Here is a 20,296-nt window from a genome sequence, read left to right as displayed (position 1 = left end):
GTTAGGTTTGTTTTAGTGTTCTCCAATCAACAGCCCCTACAACCACAAAAAGGAATGGAGTCATTAGCACTTATGATTTGTAAATGGCACCCAGAATTATGTTGCACGAAGCACAATTTCACATCAATCTGGGTTCATTTGTGTGAAAACAAGGTCCAATTAGGCTGAAACGTTACAGGAAGGTAGAATCTATTGAGTTGTAAGTGATCTGAACGTTTCATGATGATCGCACATTCCTATAGGGGGTCAAACCATGTCCCAAAGGTCACCGGGCCTGGTGTCAATTTAAAGAAGTAGTCCAGTGACACCTTTGAGGGCTTATAACTTGGCTTCTGAATGTCCTAGAGAGATCAGGTTTGTTTTAGTATACTCCAATCAACAGCCCCTACAACCACAAAAAGGAATGGAGTCATTAGCACTTATGGTTTTTAAATGGCACCTAGAATTATTTTGCACGAAGCAAAATTTCACATCATTCTGGGTTCATTTGTGTGAAAACAAGGTCCAATCAGGCTGAAACGTTACAGGAAGGTGGAATCTATTGAGTTGTAAGTGATCTGAACGTTTCAAGATGATCGCACATTCCTATAGGGGGTCAAACCATGTCCCAAATGTCACCGGATCTGGTGTCAATTTAAAGAAGTAGTCCAGTTACACATTTGTGGGCTTATAACTTGGCTTCTGAATGTCCTAGAGAGATCAGGTTTGTTTTAATGTACTCCAATCAACAGCCCCTACAACCACGAAAAGGAATGGAGTCATTAGCACTTATAGTTTTTAAATGGCACCCAGAATTATGGTGCACGAAGCACAATTTCACATCATTCTGGGTTCATTTGTGTGAAAACAAGGTCCAATCAGGCTGAAATGTTACAGGAAGGTAGAATCTATTGAATTGTAAGGATCTGAACGTTTCATGATGATAGCACTTTCCTATAGGGGGTCAAACCATGTCCCAAAGGTCACCGGGCCTGGTGTCACTTTAAAGAAGTAGTCCAGTTACACCTTTGTGGGCTTATAACTTGGCTTCTGAATGTCCTAGAGAGGTTAGGTTTGTTTTAGTGTTCTCCAATCAACAGCCCCTACAACCACAAAAAGGAATGGAGTCATTAGCACTTATGATTTGTAAATGGCACCCAGAATTATGTTGCACGAAGCACAATTTCACATCAATCTGGGTTCATTTGTGTGAAAACAAGGTCCAATTAGGCTGAAACGTTACAGGAAGGTAGAATCTATTGAGTTGTAAGTGATCTGAACGTTTCATGATGATCGCACATTCCTATAGGGGGTCAAACCATGTCCCAAAGGTCACCGGGCCTGGTGTCAATTTAAAGAAGTAGTCCAGTGACACCTTTGAGGGCTTATAACTTGGCTTCTGAATGTCCTAGAGAGATCAGGTTTGTTTTAGTATACTCCAATCAACAGCCCCTACAACCACAAAAAGGAATGGAGTCATTAGCACTTATGGTTTTTAAATGGCACCCAGAATTATTTTGCACGAAGCACAATTTCACATCATTCTGGGTTCATTTGTGTGAAAACAAGGTCCAATCAGGCTGAAACGTTACAGGAAGTTGGAATCTATTGAGTTGTAAGTGATCTGAACGTTTCAAGATGATCGCACATTCCTATAGGGGTTCAAACCATGTCCCAAATGTCACCGGATCTGGTGTCAATTTAAAGAAGTGGTCCAGTTACACATTTGTGGGTTTATAACTTGGCTTCTGAATGTCCTAGAGGGATCAGGTTTGTTTTAATGTACTCCAATCAACAGCCCCTACAACCACAAAAAGGAATGGAGTCATTAGCACTTATGGTTTTTAAATGGCACCCAGAATTATGGTGCACGAAGCACAATTTCACATCATTCTGGGTTCATTTGTGTGAAAACAAGGTCCAATCAGGCTGAAATGTTACAGGAAGGTAGAATCTATTGAGTTGTAAGGATCTGAACGTTTCATGATGATAGCACTTTCCTATAGGGGGTCAAACCATGTCCCAAAGGTCACCGGGCCTGGTGTCACTTTAAAGAAGTAGTCCAGTTACACCTTTGTGGGCTTATAACTTGGCTTCTGAATGTCCTAGAGAGGTTAGGTTTGTTTTAGTGTTCTCCAATCAACAGCCCCTACAACCACAAAAAGGAATGGAGTCATTAGCACTTATGGTTTGTAAATGGCACCCAGAATTATGTTGCACGAAGCACAATTTCACATCAATCTGGGTTCATTTGTGTGAAAACAAGGTCCAATTAGGCTGAAACATTACAGGAAGGTAGAATCTATTGAGTTGTAAGTGATCTGAACATTTCATGATGATAGCACTTTCCTAAGGGGGTCAAACCATGTCCCAAAGGTCACCGGATCTGGTGTCAATTTAAAGAAGTAGTCCAGTTACACATTTGTGGGCTTATAACTTGGCTTCTGAATGTCCTAGAGAGATCAGGTTTGTTTTAATGTACTCCAATCAACAGCCCCTACAACCACAAAAAGGAATGGAGTCATTAGCACTTATGGTTTGTAAATGGCACCCAGAATTATGTTGCACGAAGCACAATTTCACATCATTCTGGGTCCATTTGTGTGAAAACAAGGTCCAATCAGGCTGAAACGCTACAAGAAGGTAGAATCTATTGAGTTGTAAGTGATCTGAACGTTTCAAGTCGATCGCACATTCTTATAGGGGGTAAAACCATGTCCCAAAGGTCACCGGGCCTGGTGTCACTTTAAAGAAGTAGTCCAGTTACACCTTTGTGGGCTTATAACTTGGCTTCTGAATGTCCTAGAGAGGTTAGGTTTGTTTTAGTATACTCCAATCAACAGCCCCTACAACCACAAAAATGAATGGAGTCATTAGCACTTATGGTTTTTAAATGGCACCCAGAATTATGTTGCACGAAGCACAATTTCACATCATTCTGGGTTCATTTGTGTGAAAACAAGGTCCAATCAGGCTGAAACGTTACAGGAAGGTGGAATCTATTGAGTTGTAAGTGATCTGAACGTTTCAAGATGATCGCACATTCCTATAGGGGGTCAAACCATGTCCCAAATGTCACCGGATCTGGTGTCAATTTAAAGAAGTAGTCCAGTTACACATTTGTGGGCGTATAACTTGGCTTCTGAATGTCCTAGAGAGATCAGGTTTGTTTTAATGTACTCCAACCAACAGCCCCTACAACCACAAAAAGGAATGGAGTCATTAGCACTTATGGTTTGTAAATGGCACCCAGAATTATGGTGCACGAAGCACAATTTCACATCATTCTGGGTTCATTTGTGTGAAAACAAGGTCCAATCAGGCTGAAATGTCACAGGAAGGTAGAATCTATTGAGTTGTAAGTGATCTGAACGTTTCATGATGATAGCACTTTCCTAAGGGGGTCAAACCATGTCCCAAAGGTCACCGGATCTGGTGTCAATTTAAAGAAGTAGTCCAGTTACACCTTTGTGGGCATATAACTTGGCTTCTGAATGTCCTAGAGAGATCAGGTTTGTTTTAGTATACTCCAATCAACAGCCCCTACAACCACAAAAAGGAATGGAGTCATTAGCACTTATGGTTTTTAAATGGCACCCAGAATTATGTTGCACGAAGCACAATTTCACATCATTCTGGGTTCATTTGTGTGAAAACAAGGTCCAATCAGGCTGAAACGTTACAGGAAGTTATAATCTATTGAGTTGTAAGTGATCTGAACGTTTCAAGATGATCGCACATTCCTATAGGGGGTCAAACCATGTCCCAAAGGTCACCGGGCCTGGTGTCACTTTAAAGAAGTAGTCCAGTTACACCTTTGTGGGCTTATAACTTGGCTTCTGAATGTCCTAGAGAGGTTAGGTTTGTTTTAGTGTTCTCCAATCAACAGCCCCTACAACCACAAAAAGGAATGGAGTCATTAGCACTTATGGTTTGTAAATGGCACCCAGAATTATGTTGCACGAAGCACACTTTCACATCAATCTGGGTTCATTTGTGTGAAAACAAGGTCCAATTAAGCTGAAACGTTATAGGAAGGTAGAATCTATTGAGTTGTAAGTGATCTGAACGTTTCATGATGATAGCACTTTCCTAAGGGGGTCAAACCATGTCCCAAAGGTCACCGGATCTGGTGTCAATTTAAAGAAGTAGTCCAGTTACACATTTGGGGGCTTATAACTTGGCTTCTGAATGTCCTAGAGAGATCAGGTTTGTTTTAATGTACTCCAATCAACAGCCCCTACAACCACAAAAAGGAATGGAGTCATTAGCACTTATGGTTTGTAAATGGCCCCCAGAATTATGTTGCACGAAGCACAATTTCACATCATTCTGGGTCCATTTGTGTGAAAACAAGGTCCAATCAGGCTGAAACGCTACAAGAAGGTAGAATCTATTGAGTTGTAAGTGATCTGAACGTTTCAAGATGATCGCACATTCCTATAGGGGGTAAAACCATGTCCCAAAGGTCACCGGGCCTGGTGTCCCTCTAAAGAAGTAGTCCAGTTACACCTTTGTGGGCTTATAACTTGGCTTCTGAATGTCCTAGAGAGGTTAGGTTTGTTTTAGTGTTCTCCAATCAACAGCCCCTACAACCACAAAAAGGAATGGAGTCATTAGCACTTATGGTTTTTAAATGGCACCCAGAATTATGGTGCACGAAGCACAATTTCACATCATTCTGGGTTGATTTGTGTGAAAACAAGGTCCAATCAGGCTGAAATGTTACAGGGAGGTAGAATCTATTGAGTTGTAAGTGATCTGAACGTTTCATGATGATAGCACTTTCCTAAGGGGGTGAAACCATGTCCCAAAGGTCACCGGATCTGGTGTCAATTTAAGGAAGTAGTCCAGTTACACCTTTGTGGGCTTATAACTTGGCTTCTGAATGTCCTAGAGAGATCAGGTTTGTTTTAGTATAGTCCAATCAACAGCCCCTACAACCACAAAAAGGAATGGAGTCATTAGCACTTATGGTTTTTAAATGGCACCCAGAATTATGTTGCACGAAGCACAGTTTCACATCATTCTGGGTCCATTTGTGTGAAAACAAGGTCCAATCAGGCTGAAACGTTACAGGAAGGTAGAATCTATTGAGTTGTAAGTGATCTGAACGTTTCAAGATGATCGCACATTCCTATAGGGGGTCAAACCATGTCCCAAAGGTCACCGGGCCTGGTGTCACTTTAAAGTATTAGTCCAGTTACACCTTTGTGGGCTTATAACTTGGCTTCTGAATGTCCTAGAGAGGTTAGGTTTGTTTTAGTGTTCTCCAATCAACAGCCCCTACAACCACAAAAAGGAATGGAGTCATTAGCACTTATGATTTGTAAATGGCACCCAGAATTATGTTGCACGAAGCACAATTTCACATCAATCTGGGTTCATTTGTGTGAAAACAAGGTCCAATTAGGCTGAAACGTTACAGGAAGGTAGAATCTATTGAGTTGTAAGTGATCTGAACGTTTCATGATGATCGCACATTCCTATAGGGGGTCAAACCATGTCCCAAAGGTCACCGGGCCTGGTGTCAATTTAAAGAAGTAGTCCAGTGACACCTTTGAGGGCTTATAACTTGGCTTCTGAATGTCCTAGATAGATCAGGTTTGTTTTAGTATACTCCAATCAACAGCCCCTACAACCACAAAAAGGAATGGAGTCATTAGCACTTATGGTTTTTAAATGGCACCTAGAATTATTTTGCACGAAGCACAATTTCACATCATTCTGGGTTCATTTGTGTGAAAACAAGGTCCAATCAGGCTGAAACGTTACAGGAAGGTGGAATCTATTGAGTTGTAAGTGATCTGAACGTTTCAAGATGATCGCACATTCCTATAGGGGGTCAAACCATGTCCCAAATGTCACCGGATCTGGTGTCAATTTAAAGAAGTAGTCCAGTTACACATTTGTGGGCTTATAACTTGGCTTCTGAATGTCCTAGAGAGATCAGGTTTGTTTTAATGTACTCCAATCAACAGCCCCTACAACCACGAAAAGGAATGGAGTCATTAGCACTTATGGTTTTTAAATGGCACCCAGAATTATGGTGCACGAAGCACAATTTCACATCATTCTGGGTTCATTTGTGTGAAAACAAGGTCCAATCAGGCTGAAATGTTACAGGAAGGTAGAATCTATTGAATTGTAAGGATCTGAACGTTTCATGATGATAGCACTTTCCTATAGGGGGTCAAACCATGTCCCAAAGGTCACCGGGCCTGGTGTCACTTTAAAGAAGTAGTCCAGTTACACCTTTGTGGGCTTATAACTTGGCTTCTGAATGTCCTAGAGAGGTTAGGTTTGTTTTAGTGTTCTCCAATCAACAGCCCCTACAACCACAAAAAGGAATGGAGTCATTAGCACTTATGGTTTGTAAATGGCACCCAGAATTATGTTGCACGAAGCACAATTTCACATCAATCTGGGTTCATTTGTGTGAAAACAAGGTCCAATTAGGCTGAAACGTTACAGGAAGGTAGAATCTATTGAGTTGTAAGTGATCTGAACGTTTCATGATGATAGCACTTTCCTAAGGGGGTCAAACCATGTCCCAAAGGTCACCGGATCTGGTGTCAATTTAAAGAAGTAGTCCAGTTACACATTTGTGGGCTTATAACTTGGCTTCTGAATGTCCTAGAGAGGTTAGGTTTGTTTTAGTGTTCTCCAATCAACAGCCCCTACAACCACAAAAAGGAATGGAGTCATTAGCACTTATGATTTGTAAATGGCACCCAGAATTATGTTGCACGAAGCACAATTTCACATCAATCTGGGTTCATTTGTGTGAAAACAAGGTCCAATCAGGCTGAAACGTTACAGGAAGGTGGAATCTATTGAGTTGTAAGTGATCTGAACGTTTCAAGATGATCGCACATTCCTATAGGGGTTCAAACCATGTCCCAAATGTCACCGGATCTGGTGTCAATTTAAAGAAGTAGTCCAGTTACACATTTGTGGGTTTATAACTTGGCTTCTGAATGTCCTAGAGGGATCAGGTTTGTTTTAATGTACTCCAATCAACAGCCCCTACAACCACAAAAAGGAATGGAGTCATTAGCACTTATGGTTTTTAAATGGCACCCAGAATTATGGTGCACGAAGCACAATTTCACATCATTCTGGGTTCATTTGTGTGAAAACAAGGTCCAATTAGGCTGAAACATTACAGGAAGGTAGAATCTATTGAGTTGTAAGTGATCTGAACATTTCATGATGATAGCACTTTCCTAAGGGGGTCAAACCATGTCCCAAAGGTCACCGGATCTGGTGTCAATTTAAAGAAGTAGTCCAGTTACACATTTGTGGGCTTATAACTTGGCTTCTGAATGTCCTAGAGAGATCAGGTTTGTTTTAATGTACTCCAATCAACAGCCCCTACAACCACAAAAAGGAATGGAGTCATTAGCACTTATGGTTTGTAAATGGCACCCAGAATTATGTTGCACGAAGCACAATTTCACATCATTCTGGGTCCATTTGTGTGAAAACAAGGTCCAATCAGGCTGAAACGCTACAAGAAGGTAGAATCTATTGAGTTGTAAGTGATCTGAACGTTTCAAGTCGATCGCACATTCCTATAGGGGGTAAAACCATGTCCCAAAGGTCACCGGGCCTGGTGTCACTTTAAAGAAGTAGTCCAGTTACACCTTTGTGGGCTTATAACTTGGCTTCTGAATGTCCTAGAGAGGTTAGGTTTGTTTTAGTATACTCCAATCAACAGCCCCTACAACCACAAAAATGAATGGAGTCATTAGCACTTATGGTTTTTAAATGGCACCCAGAATTATGTTGCACGAAGCACAATTTCACATCATTCTGGGTTCATTTGTGTGAAAACAAGGTCCAATCAGGCTGAAACGTTACAGGAAGGTGGAATCTATTGAGTTGTAAGTGATCTGAACGTTTCAAGATGATCGCACATTCCTATAGGGGGTCAAACCATGTCCCAAATGTCACCGGATCTGGTGTCAATTTAAAGAAGTAGTCCAGTTACACATTTGTGGGCGTATAACTTGGCTTCTGAATGTCCTAGAGAGATCAGGTTTGTTTTAATGTACTCCAACCAACAGCCCCTACAACCACAAAAAGGAATGGAGTCATTAGCACTTATGGTTTGTAAATGGCACCCAGAATTATGGTGCACGAAGCACAATTTCACATCATTCTGGGTTCATTTGTGTGAAAACAAGGTCCAATCAGGCTGAAATGTCACAGGAAGGTAGAATCTATTGAGTTGTAAGTGATCTGAACGTTTCATGATGATATCACTTTCCTAAGGGGGTCAAACCATGTCCCAAAGGTCACCGGATCTGGTGTCAATTTAAAGAAGTAGTCCAGTTACACCTTTGTGGGCATATAACTTGGCTTCTGAATGTCCTAGAGAGATCAGGTTTGTTTTAGTATACTCCAATCAACAGCCCCTACAACCACAAAAAGGAATGGAGTCATTAGCACTTATGGTTTTTAAATGGCACCCAGAATTATGTTGCACGAAGCACAATTTCACATCATTCTGGGTTCATTTGTGTGAAAACAAGGTCCAATCAGGCTGAAACGTTACAGGAAGTTATAATCTATTGAGTTGTAAGTGATCTGAACGTTTCAAGATGATCGCACATTCCTATAGGGGGTGAAACCATGTCCCAAAGGTCACCGGGCCTGGTGTCACTTTAAAGAAGTAGTCCAGTTACAACTTTGTGGGCTTATAACTTGGCTTCTGAATGTCCTAGAGAGGTTAGGTTTGTTTTAGTGTTCTCCAATCAACAGCCCCTACAACCACAAAAAGGAATGGAGTCATTAGCACTTATGGTTTGTAAATGGCACCCAGAATTATGTTGCACGAAGCACACTTTCACATCAATCTGGGTTCATTTGTGTGAAAACAAGGTCCAATTAAGCTGAAACGTTACAGGAAGGTAGAATCTATTGAGTTGTAAGTGATCTGAACGTTTCATGATGATAGCACTTTCCTAAGGGGGTCAAACCATGTCCCAAAGGTCACCGGATCTGGTGTCAATTTAAAGAAGTAGTCCAGTTACACATTTGTGGGCTTATAACTTGGCTTCTGAATGTCCTAGAGAGATCAGGTTTGTTTTAATGTACTCCAATCAACAGCCCCTACAACCACAAAAAGGAATGGAGTCATTAGCACTTATGGTTTGTAAATGGCCCCCAGAATTATGTTGCACGAAGCACAATTTCACATCATTCTGGGTCCATTTGTGTGAAAACAAGGTCCAATCAGGCTGAAACGCTACAAGAAGGTAGAATCTATTGAGTTGTAAGTGATCTGAACGTTTCAAGATGATCGCACATTCCTATAGGGGGTAAAACCATGTCCCAAAGGTCACCGGGCCTGGTGTCCCTCTAAAGAAGTAGTCCAGTTACACCTTTGTGGGCTTATAACTTGGCTTCTGAATGTCCTAGAGAGGTTAGGTTTGTTTTAGTGTTCTCCAATCAACAGCCCCTACAACCACAAAAAGGAATGGAGTCATTAGCACTTATGGTTTTTAAATGGCACCCAGAATTATGGTGCACGAAGCACAATTTCACTAGCCTAGTGAACTAGACCAAATTCTTGCTTTACAAAGAATGGTCTAGGCATGCTCCATTGGAACCTCAGCAGGTCCTACCAGGACTCTGGCTGGCCAATCACAGCTCTCTAGAGGGGTTTCAAACACATAAAGAGCTGTGATTGGTCCATAACGGTGGGCCAATCATAGTGCTCTATCTGCTTAGTGAACAAATCACAGAGCTTTATCCGCTTTGTGGGCCAATCAGGGCACTCTATATGCCTGGTGGGTGGGATGATGCAACAGAGTGAAACAAGAGTATGTCACATTCATTGTCCAGTGGAATGCAGAGAACATTTGAAAGACAACAGTAGAACCCGCCCCACAACGGAGAGCCGTCAATGGAGCGTGGCCAGACTAAATAATACATTTATTTAGTCTGGCTTGCCAGGCTACAATTTCACATCATTCTGGGTTGATTTGTGTGAAAACAAGGTCCAATCAGGCTGAAATGTTACAGGGAGGTAGAATCTATTGAGTTGTAAGTGATCTGAACGTTTCATGATGATAGCACTTTCCTAAGGGGGTGAAACCATGTCCCAAAGGTCACCGGATCTGGTGTCAATTTAAGGAAGTAGTCCAGTTACACCTTTGTGGGCTTATAACTTGGCTTCTGAATGTCCTAGAGAGATCAGGTTTGTTTTAGTATAGTCCAATCAACAGCCCCTACAACCACAAAAAGGAATGGAGTCATTAGCACTTATGGTTTTTAAATGGCACCCAGAATTATGTTGCACGAAGCACAGTTTCACATCATTCTGGGTCCATTTGTGTGAAAACAAGGTCCAATCAGGCTGAAACGTTACAGGAAGGTAGAATCTATTGAGTTGTAAGTGATCTGAACGTTTCAAGATGATCGCACATTCCTATAGGGGGTCAAACCATGTCCCAAAGGTCACCGGGCCTGGTGTCACTTTAAAGTATTAGTCCAGTTACACCTTTGTGGGCTTATAACTTGGCTTCTGAATGTCCTAGAGAGGTTAGGTTTGTTTTAGTGTTCTCCAATCAACAGCCCCTACAACCACAAAAAGGAATGGAGTCATTAGCACTTATGATTTGTAAATGGCACCCAGAATTATGGTGCACGAAGCACAATTTCACATCAATCTGGGTTCATTTGTGTGAAAACAAGGTCCAATTAGGCTGAAACGTTACAGGAAGGTAGAATCTATTGAGTTGTAAGTGATCTGAACGTTTCATGATGATCGCACATTCCTATAGGGGGTCAAACCATGTCCCAAAGGTCACCGGGCCTGGTGTCAATTTAAAGAAGTAGTCCAGTGACACCTTTGAGGGCTTATAACTTGGCTTCTGAATGTCCTAGAGAGATCAGGTTTGATTTAGTATACTCCAATCAACAGCCCCTACAACCACAAAAAGGAATGGAGTCATTAGCACTTATGGTTTTTAAATGGCACCTAGAATTATTTTGCACGAAGCACAATTTCACATCATTCTGGGTTCATTTGTGTGAAAACAAGGTCCAATCAGGCTGAAACGTTACAGGAAGGTGGAATCTATTGAGTTGTAAGTGATCTGAACGTTTCAAGATGATCGCACATTCCTATAGGGGGTCAAACCATGTCCCAAATGTCACCGGATCTGGTGTCAATTTAAAGAAGTAGTCCAGTTACACATTTGTGGGCTTATAACTTGGCTTCTGAATGTCCTAGAGAAATCAGGTTTGTTTTAATGTACTCCAATCAACAGCCCCTACAACCACGAAAAGGAATGGAGTCATTAGCACTTATGGTTTTTAAATGGCACCCAGAATTATGGTGCACGAAGCACAATTTCACATCATTCTGGGTTCATTTGTGTGAAAACAAGGTCCAATCAGGCTGAAATGTTACAGGAAGGTAGAATCTATTGAATTGTAAGGATCTGAACGTTTCATGATGATAGCACTTTCCTATAGGGGGTCAAACCATGTCCCAAAGGTCACCGGGCCTGGTGTCACTTTAAATAAGTAGTCCAGTTACACCTTTGTGGGCTTATAACTTGGCTTCTGAATGTCCTAGAGAGGTTAGGTTTGTTTTAGTGTTCTCCAATCAACAGCCCCTACAACCACAAAAAGGAATGGAGTCATTAGCACTTATGGTTTGTAAATGGCACCCAGAATTATGTTGCACGAAGCACACTTTCACATCAATCTGGGTTCATTTGTGTGAAAACAAGGTCCAATTAAGCTGAAACGTTACAGGAAGGTAGAATCTATTGAGTTGTAAGTGATCTGAACGTTTCATGATGATAGCACTTTCCTAAGGGGGTCAAACCATGTCCCAAAGGTCACCGGATCTGGTGTCAATTTAAAGAAGTAGTCCAGTTACACATTTGTGGGCTTATAACTTGGCTTCTGAATGTCCTAGAGAGATCAGGTTTGTTTTAATGTACTCCAATCAACAGCCCCTACAACCACAAAAAGGAATGGAGTCATTAGCACTTATGGTTTGTAAATGGCCCCCAGAATTATGTTGCACGAAGCACAATTTCACATCATTCTGGGTCCATTTGTGTGAAAACAAGGTCCAATCAGGCTGAAACGCTACAAGAAGGTAGAATCTATTGAGTTGTAAGTGATCTGAACGTTTCAAGATGATCGCACATTCCTATAGGGGGTAAAACCATGTCCCAAAGGTCACCGGGCCTGGTGTCCCTCTAAAGAAGTAGTCCAGTTACACCTTTGTGGGCTTATAACTTGGCTTCTGAGTGTCCTAGAGAGGTTAGGTTTGTTTTAGTGTTCTCCAATCAACAGCCCCTATAACCACAAAAAGGAATGGAGTCATTAGCACTTATGGTTTTTAAATGGCACCCAGAATTATGGTGCACGAAGCACAATTTCACATCATTCTGGGTTGATTTGTGTGAAAACAATGTCCAATCAGGCTGAAATGTTACAGGGAGGTAGAATCTATTGAGTTGTAAGTGATCTGAACGTTTCATGATGATAGCACTTTCCTAAGGGGGTGAAACCATGTTCCAAAGGTCACCGGATCTGGTGTCAATTTAAGGAAGTAGTCCAGTTACACCTTTGTGGGCTTATAACTTGGCTTCTGAATGTCCTAGAGAGATCAGGTTTGTTTTAGTATAGTCCAATCAACAGCCCCTACAACCACAAAAAGGAATGGAGTCATTAGCACTTATGGTTTTTAAATGGCACCCAGAATTATGTTGCACGAAGCACAGTTTCACATCATTCTGGGTCCATTTGTGTGAAAACAAGGTCCAATCAGGCTGAAACGTTACAGGAAGGTAGAATCTATTGAGTTGTAAGTGATCTGAACGTTTCAAGATGATCGCACATTCCTATAGGGGGTCAAACCATGTCCCAAAGGTCACCGGGCCTGGTGTCACTTTAAAGTATTAGTCCAGTTACACCTTTGTGGGCTTATAACTTGGCTTCTGAATGTCCTAGAGAGGTTAGGTTTGTTTTAGTGTTCTCCAATCAACAGCCCCTACAACCACAAAAAGGAATGGAGTCATTAGCACTTATGATTTGTAAATGGCACCCAGAATTATGTTGCACGAAGCACAATTTCACATCAATCTGGGTTCATTTGTGTGAAAACAAGGTCCAATTAGGCTGAAACGTTACAGGAAGGTAGAATCTATTGAGTTGTAAGTGATCTGAACGTTTCAAGATGATCGCACATTCCTATAGGGGGTCAAACCATGTCCCAAAGGTCACCGGGCCTGGTGTCACTTTAAAGAAGTAGTCCAGTTACACCTTTGTGGGCTTATAACTTGGCTTCTGAATGTCGTAGAGAGGTTAGGTTTGTTTTAGTGTTCTCCAATCAACAGCCCCTACAACCACAAAAAGGAATGGAGTCATTAGCACTTATGGTTTGTAAATGGCACCCAGAATTATGTTGCACGAAGCACACTTTCACATCAATCTGGGTTCATTTGTGTGAAAACAAGGTCCAATTAAGCTGAAACGTTACAGGAAGGTAGAATCTATTGAGTTGTAAGTGATCTGAACGTTTCATGATGATAGCACTTTCCTAAGGGGGTCAAACCATGTCCCAAAGGTCACCGGATCTGGTGTCAATTTAAAGAAGTAGTCCAGTTACACATTTGTGGGCTTATAACTTGGCTTCTGAATGTCCTAGAGAGATCAGGTTTGTTTTAATGTACTCCAATCAACAGCCCCTACAACCACAAAAAGGAATGGAGTCATTAGCACTTATGGTTTGTAAATGGCCCCCAGAATTATGTTGCACGAAGCACAATTTCACATCATTCTGGGTCCATTTGTGTGAAAACAAGGTCCAATCAGGCTGAAACGCTACAAGAAGGTAGAATCTATTGAGTTGTAAGTGATCTGAACGTTTCAAGATGATCGCACATTCCTATAGGGGGTAAAACCATGTCCCAAAGGTCACCGGGCCTGGTGTCCCTCTAAAGAAGTAGTCCAGTTACACCTTTGTGGGCTTATAACTTGGCTTCTGAATGTCCTAGAGAGGTTAGGTTTGTTTTAGTGTTCTCCAATCAACAGCCCCTATAACCACAAAAAGGAATGGAGTCATTAGCACTTATGGTTTTTAAATGGCACCCAGAATTATGGTGCACGAAGCACAATTTCACATCATTCTGGGTTGATTTGTGTGAAAACAAGGTCCAATCAGGCTGAAATGTTACAGGGAGGTAGAATCTATTGAGTTGTAAGTGATCTGAACGTTTCATGATGATAGCACTTTCCTAAGGGGGTGAAACCATGTCCCAAAGGTCACCGGATCTGGTGTCAATTTAAGGAAGTAGTCCAGTTACACCTTTGTGGGCTTATAACTTGGCTTCTGAATGTCCTAGAGAGATCAGGTTTGTTTTAGTATAGTCCAATCAACAGCCCCTACAACCACAAAAAGGAATGGAGTCATTAGCACTTATGGTTTTTAAATGGCACCCAGAATTATGTTGCACGAAGCACAGTTTCACATCATTCTGGGTCCATTTGTGTGAAAACAAGGTCCAATCAGGCTGAAACGTTACAGGAAGGTAGAATCTATTGAGTTGTAAGTGATCTGAACGTTTCAAGATGATCGCACATTCCTATAGGGGGTCAAACCATGTCCCAAAGGTCACCGGGCCTGGTGTCACTTTAAAGTATTAGTCCAGTTACACCTTTGTGGGCTTATAACTTGGCTTCTGAATGTCCTAGAGAGGTTAGGTTTGTTTTAGTGTTCTCCAATCAACAGCCCCTACAACCACAAAAAGGAATGGAGTCATTAGCACTTATGATTTGTAAATGGCACCCAGAATTATGTTGCACGAAGCACAATTTCACATCAATCTGGGTTCATTTGTGTGAAAACAAGGTCCAATTAGGCTGAAACGTTACAGGAAGGTAGAATCTATTGAGTTGTAAGTGATCTGAACGTTTCATGATGATCGCACATTCCTATAGGGGGTCAAACCATGTCCCAAAGGTCACCGGGCCTGGTGTCAATTTAAAGAAGTAGTCCAGTGACACCTTTGAGGGCTTATAACTTGGCTTCTGAATGTCCTAGAGAGATCAGGTTTGTTTTAGTATACTCCAATCAACAGCCCCTACAACCACAAAAAGGAATGGAGTCATTAGCACTTATGGTTTTTAAATGGCACCTAGAATTATTTTGCACGAAGCACAATTTCACATCATTCTGGGTTCATTTGTGTGACAACAAGGTCCAATCAGGCTGAAACGTTACAGGAAGGTGGAATCTATTGAGTTGTAAGTGATCTGAACGTTTCAAGATGATCGCACATTCCTATAGGGGGTCAAACCATGTCCCAAATGTCACCGGATCTGGTGTCAATTTAAAGAAGTAGTCCAGTTACACATTTGTGGGCTTATAACTTGGCTTCTGAATGTCCTAGAGAGATCAGGTTTGTTTTAATGTACTCCAATCAACAGCCCCTACAACCACGAAAAGGAATGGAGTCATTAGCACTTATGGTTTTTAAATGGCACCCAGAATTATGGTGCACGAAGCACAATTTCACATCATTCTGGGTTCATTTGTGTGAAAACAAGGTCCAATCAGGCTGAAATGTTACAGGAAGGTAGAATCTATTGAATTGTAAGGATCTGAACGTTTCATGATGATAGCACTTTCCTATAGGGGGTCAAACCATGTCCCAAAGGTCACCGGGCCTGGTGTCACTTTAAAGAAGTAGTCCAGTTACACCTTTGTGGGCTTATAACTTGGCTTCTGAATGTCCTAGAGAGGTTAGGTTTGTTTTAGTGTTCTCCAATCAACAGCCCCTACAACCACAAAAAGGAATGGAGTCATTAGCACTTATGGTTTGTAAATGGCACCCAGAATTATGTTGCACGAAGCACAATTTCACATCAATCTGGGTTCATTTGTGTGAAAACAAGGTCCAATTAGGCTGAAACGTTACAGGAAGGTAGAATCTATTGAGTTGTAAGTGATCTGAATGTTTCATGATGATAGCACTTTCCTAAGGGGGTCAAACCATGTCCCAAAGGTCACCGGATCTGGTGTCAATTTAAAGAAGTAGTCCAGTTACACATTTGTGGGCTTATAACTTGGCTTCTGAATGTCCTAGAGAGGTTAGGTTTGTTTTAGTGTTCTCCAATCAACAGCCCCTACAACCACAAAAAGGAATGGAGTCATTAGCACTTATGATTTGTAAATGGCACCCAGAATTATGTTGCACGAAGCACAATTTCACATCAATCTGGGTTCATTTGTGTGAAAACAAGGTCCAATTAGGCTGAAACGTTACAGGAAGGTAGAATCTATTGAGTTGTAAGTGATCTGAACGTTTCATGATGATCGCACATTCCTATAGGGGGTCAAACCATGTCCCAAAGGTCACCGGGCCTGGTGTCAATTTAAAGAAGTAGTCCAGTGACACCTTTGTGGGCTTATAACTTGGCTTCTGAATGTCCTAGAGAGATCAGGTTTGTTTTAGTATACTCCAATCAACAGCCCCTACAACCACAAAAAGGAATGGAGTCATTAGCACTTATGGTTTTTAAATGGCACCCAGAATTATTTTGCACGAAGCACAATTTCACATCATTCTGGGTTCATTTGTGTGAAAACAAGGTCCAATCAGGCTGAAACGTTACAGGAAGGTGGAATCTAATGAGTTGTAAGTGATCTGAACGTTTCAAGATGATCGCACATTCCTATAGGGGTTCAAACCATGTCCCAAATGTCACCGGATCTGGTGTCAATTTAAAGAAGTAGTCCAGTTACACATTTGTGGGTTTATAACTTGGCTTCTGAATGTCCTAGAGAGATCAGGTTTGTTTTAATGTACTCCAATCAACAGCCCCTACAACCACAAAAAGGAATGGAGTCATTAGCACTTATGGTTTTGAAATGGCACCCAGAATTATGGTGCACGAAGCACAATTTCACATCATTCTGGGTTCATTTGTGTGAAAACAAGGTCCAATCAGGCTGAAATGTTACAGGAAGGTAGAATCTATTGAGTTGTAAGGATCTGAACGTTTCATGATGATAGCACTTTCCTATAGGGGGTCAAACCATGTCCCAAAGGTCACCGGGCCTGGTGTCACTTTAAAGAAGTAGTCCAGTTACACCTTTGTGGGCTTATAACTTGGCTTCTGAATGTCCTAGAGAGGTTAGGTTTGTTTTAGTGTTCTCCAATCAACAGCCCCTACAACCACAAAAAGGAATGGAGTCATTAGCACTTATGGTTTGTAAATGGCACCCAGAATTATGTTGCACGAAGCACAATTTCACATCAATCTGGGTTCATTTGTGTGAAAACAAGGTCCAATTAGGCTGAAACATTACAGGAAGGTAGAATCTATTGAGTTGTAAGTGATCTGAACGTTTCATGATGATAGCACTTTCCTAAGGGGGTCAAACCATGTCCCAAAGGTCACCGGATCTGGTGTCAATTTAAAGAAGTAGTCCAGTTACACATTTGTGGGCTTATAACTTGGCTTCTGAATGTCCTAGAGAGATCAGGTTTGTTTTAATGTACTCCAATCAACAGCCCCTACAACCACAAAAAGGAATGGAGTCATTAGCACTTATGGTTTGTAAATGGCACCCAGAATTATGTTGCACGAAGCACAATTTCACATCATTCTGGGTCCATTTGTGTGAAAACAAGGTCCAATCAGGCTGAAACGCTACAAGAAGGTAGAATCTATTGAGTTGTAAGTGATCTGAACGTTTCAAGTCGATCGCACATTCCTATAGGGGGTAAAACCATGTCCCAAAGGTCACCTGGCCTGGTGTCACTTTAAAGAAGTAGTCCAGTTACACCTTTGTGGGCTTATAACTTGGCTTCTGAATGTCCTAGAGAGGTTAGGTTTGTTTTAGTATACTCCAATCAACAGCCCCTACAACCACAAAAATGAATGGAGTCATTAGCACTTATGGTTTTTAAATGGCACCCAGAATTATGTTGCACGAAGCACAATTTCACATCATTCTGGGTTCATTTGTGTGAAAACAAGGTCCAATCAGGCTGAAACGTTACAGGAAGGTGGAATCTATTGAGTTGTAAGTGATCTGAACGTTTCAAGATGATCGCACATTCCTATAGGGGGTCAAATCATGTCCCAAATGTCACCGGATCTGGTGTCACTTTAAAGAAGTAGTCCAGTTACACCTTTGTGGGCTTATAACTTGGCTTCTGAATGTCCTAGAGAGGTTAGGTTTGTTTTAGTGTTCTCCAATCAACAGCCCCTACAACCACAAAAAGGAATGGAGTCATTAGCACTTATGGTTTGTAAATGGCACCCAGAATTATGTTGCACGAAGCACAATTTCACATCAATCTGGGTTCATTTGTGTGAAAACAAGGTCCAATTAGGCTGAAACGTTACAGGAAGGTAGAATCTATTGAGTTGTAAGTGATCTGAATGTTTCATGATGATAGCACTTTCCTAAGGGGGTCAAACCATGTCCCAAAGGTCACCGGATCTGGTGTCAATTTAAAGAAGTAGTCCAGTTACACATTTGTGGGCTTATAACTTGGCTTCTGAATGTCCTAGAGAGGTTAGGTTTGTTTTAGTGTTCTCCAATCAACAGCCCCTACAACCACAAAAAGGAATGGAGTCATTAGCACTTATGATTTGTAAATGGCACCCAGAATTATGTTGCACGAAGCACAATTTCACATCAATCTGGGTTCATTTGTGTGAAAACAAGGTCCAATTAGGCTGAAACGTTACAGGAAGGTAGAATCTATTGAGTTGTAAGTGATCTGAACGTTTCATGATGATCGCACATTCCTATAGGGGGTCAAACCATGTCCCAAAGGTCACCGGGCCTGGTGTCAATTTAAAGAAGTAGTCCAGTGACACCTTTGTGGGCTTATAACTTGGCTTCTGAATGTCCTAGAGAGATCAGGTTTGTTTTAGTATACTCCAATCAACAGCCCCTACAACCACAAAAAGGAATGGAGTCATTAGCACTTATGGTTTTTAAATGGCACCCAGAATTATTTTGCACGAAGCACAATTTCACATCATTCTGGGTTCATTTGTGTGAAAACAAGGTCCAATCAGGCTGAAACGTTACAGGAAGGTGGAATCTATTGAGTTGTAAGTGATCTGAACGTTTCAAGATGATCGCACATTCCTATAGGGGTTCAAACCATGTCCCAAATGTCACCGGATCTGGTGTCAATTTAAAGAAGTAGTCCAGTTACACATTTGTGGGTTTATAACTTGGCTTCTGAATGTCCTAGAGAGATCAGGTTTGTTTTAATGTACTCCAATCAACAGCCCCTACAACCACAAAAAGGAATGGAGTCATTAGCACTTATGGTTTTTAAATAGCACCCAGAATTATGGTGCACGAAGCACAATTTCACATCATTCTGGGTTCATTTGTGTGAAAACAAGGTCCAATCAGGCTGAAATGTTACAGGAAGGTAGAATCTATTGAGTTGTAAGGATCTGAACGTTTCATGATGATAGCACTTTCCTATAGGGGGTCAAACCATGTCCCAAAGGTCACCGGGCCTGGTGTCACTTTAAAGAAGTAGTCCAGTTACACCTTTGTGGGCTTATAACTTGGCTTCTGAATGTCCTAGAGAGGTTAGGTTTGTTTTAGTGTTCTCCAATCAACAGCCCCTACAACCACAAAAAGGAATGGAGTCATTAGCACTTATGGTTTGTAAATGGCACCCAGAATTATGTTGCACGAAGCACAATTTCACATCAATCTGGGTTCATTTGTGTGAAAACAAGGTCCAATTAGGCTGAAACATTACAGGAAGGTAGAATCTATTGAGTTGTAAGTGATCTGAACGTTTCATGATGATAGCACTTTCCTAAGGGGGTCAAACCATGTCCCAAAGGTCACCGGATCTGGTGTCAATTTAAAGAAGTAGTCCAGTTACACATTTGTGGGCTTATAACTTGGCTTCTGAATGTCCTAGAGAGATCAGGTTTGTTTTAATGTACTCCAATCAACAGCCCCTACAACCACAAAAAGGAATGGAGTCATTAGCACTTATGGTTTGTAAATGGCACCCAGAATTATGTTGCACGAAGCACAATTTCACATCATTCTGGGTCCATTTGTGTGAAAACAAGGTCCAATCAGGCTGAAACGCTACAAGAAGGTAGAATCTATTGAGTTGTAAGTGATCTGAACGTTTCAAGTCGATCGCACATTCCTATAGGGGGTAAAACCATGTCCCAAAGGTCACCGGGCCTGGTGTCACTTTAAAGAAGTAGTCCAGTTACACCTTTGTGGGCTTATAACTTGGCTTCTGAATGTCCTAGAGAGGTT

Source organism: Nothobranchius furzeri, chromosome 8, assembly GCF_043380555.1.
Source record: "Nothobranchius furzeri strain GRZ-AD chromosome 8, NfurGRZ-RIMD1, whole genome shotgun sequence".
Lineage (NCBI taxonomy): Eukaryota > Metazoa > Chordata > Actinopteri > Cyprinodontiformes > Nothobranchiidae > Nothobranchius > Nothobranchius furzeri.
This window is presented reverse-complemented; position numbering follows the sequence as displayed.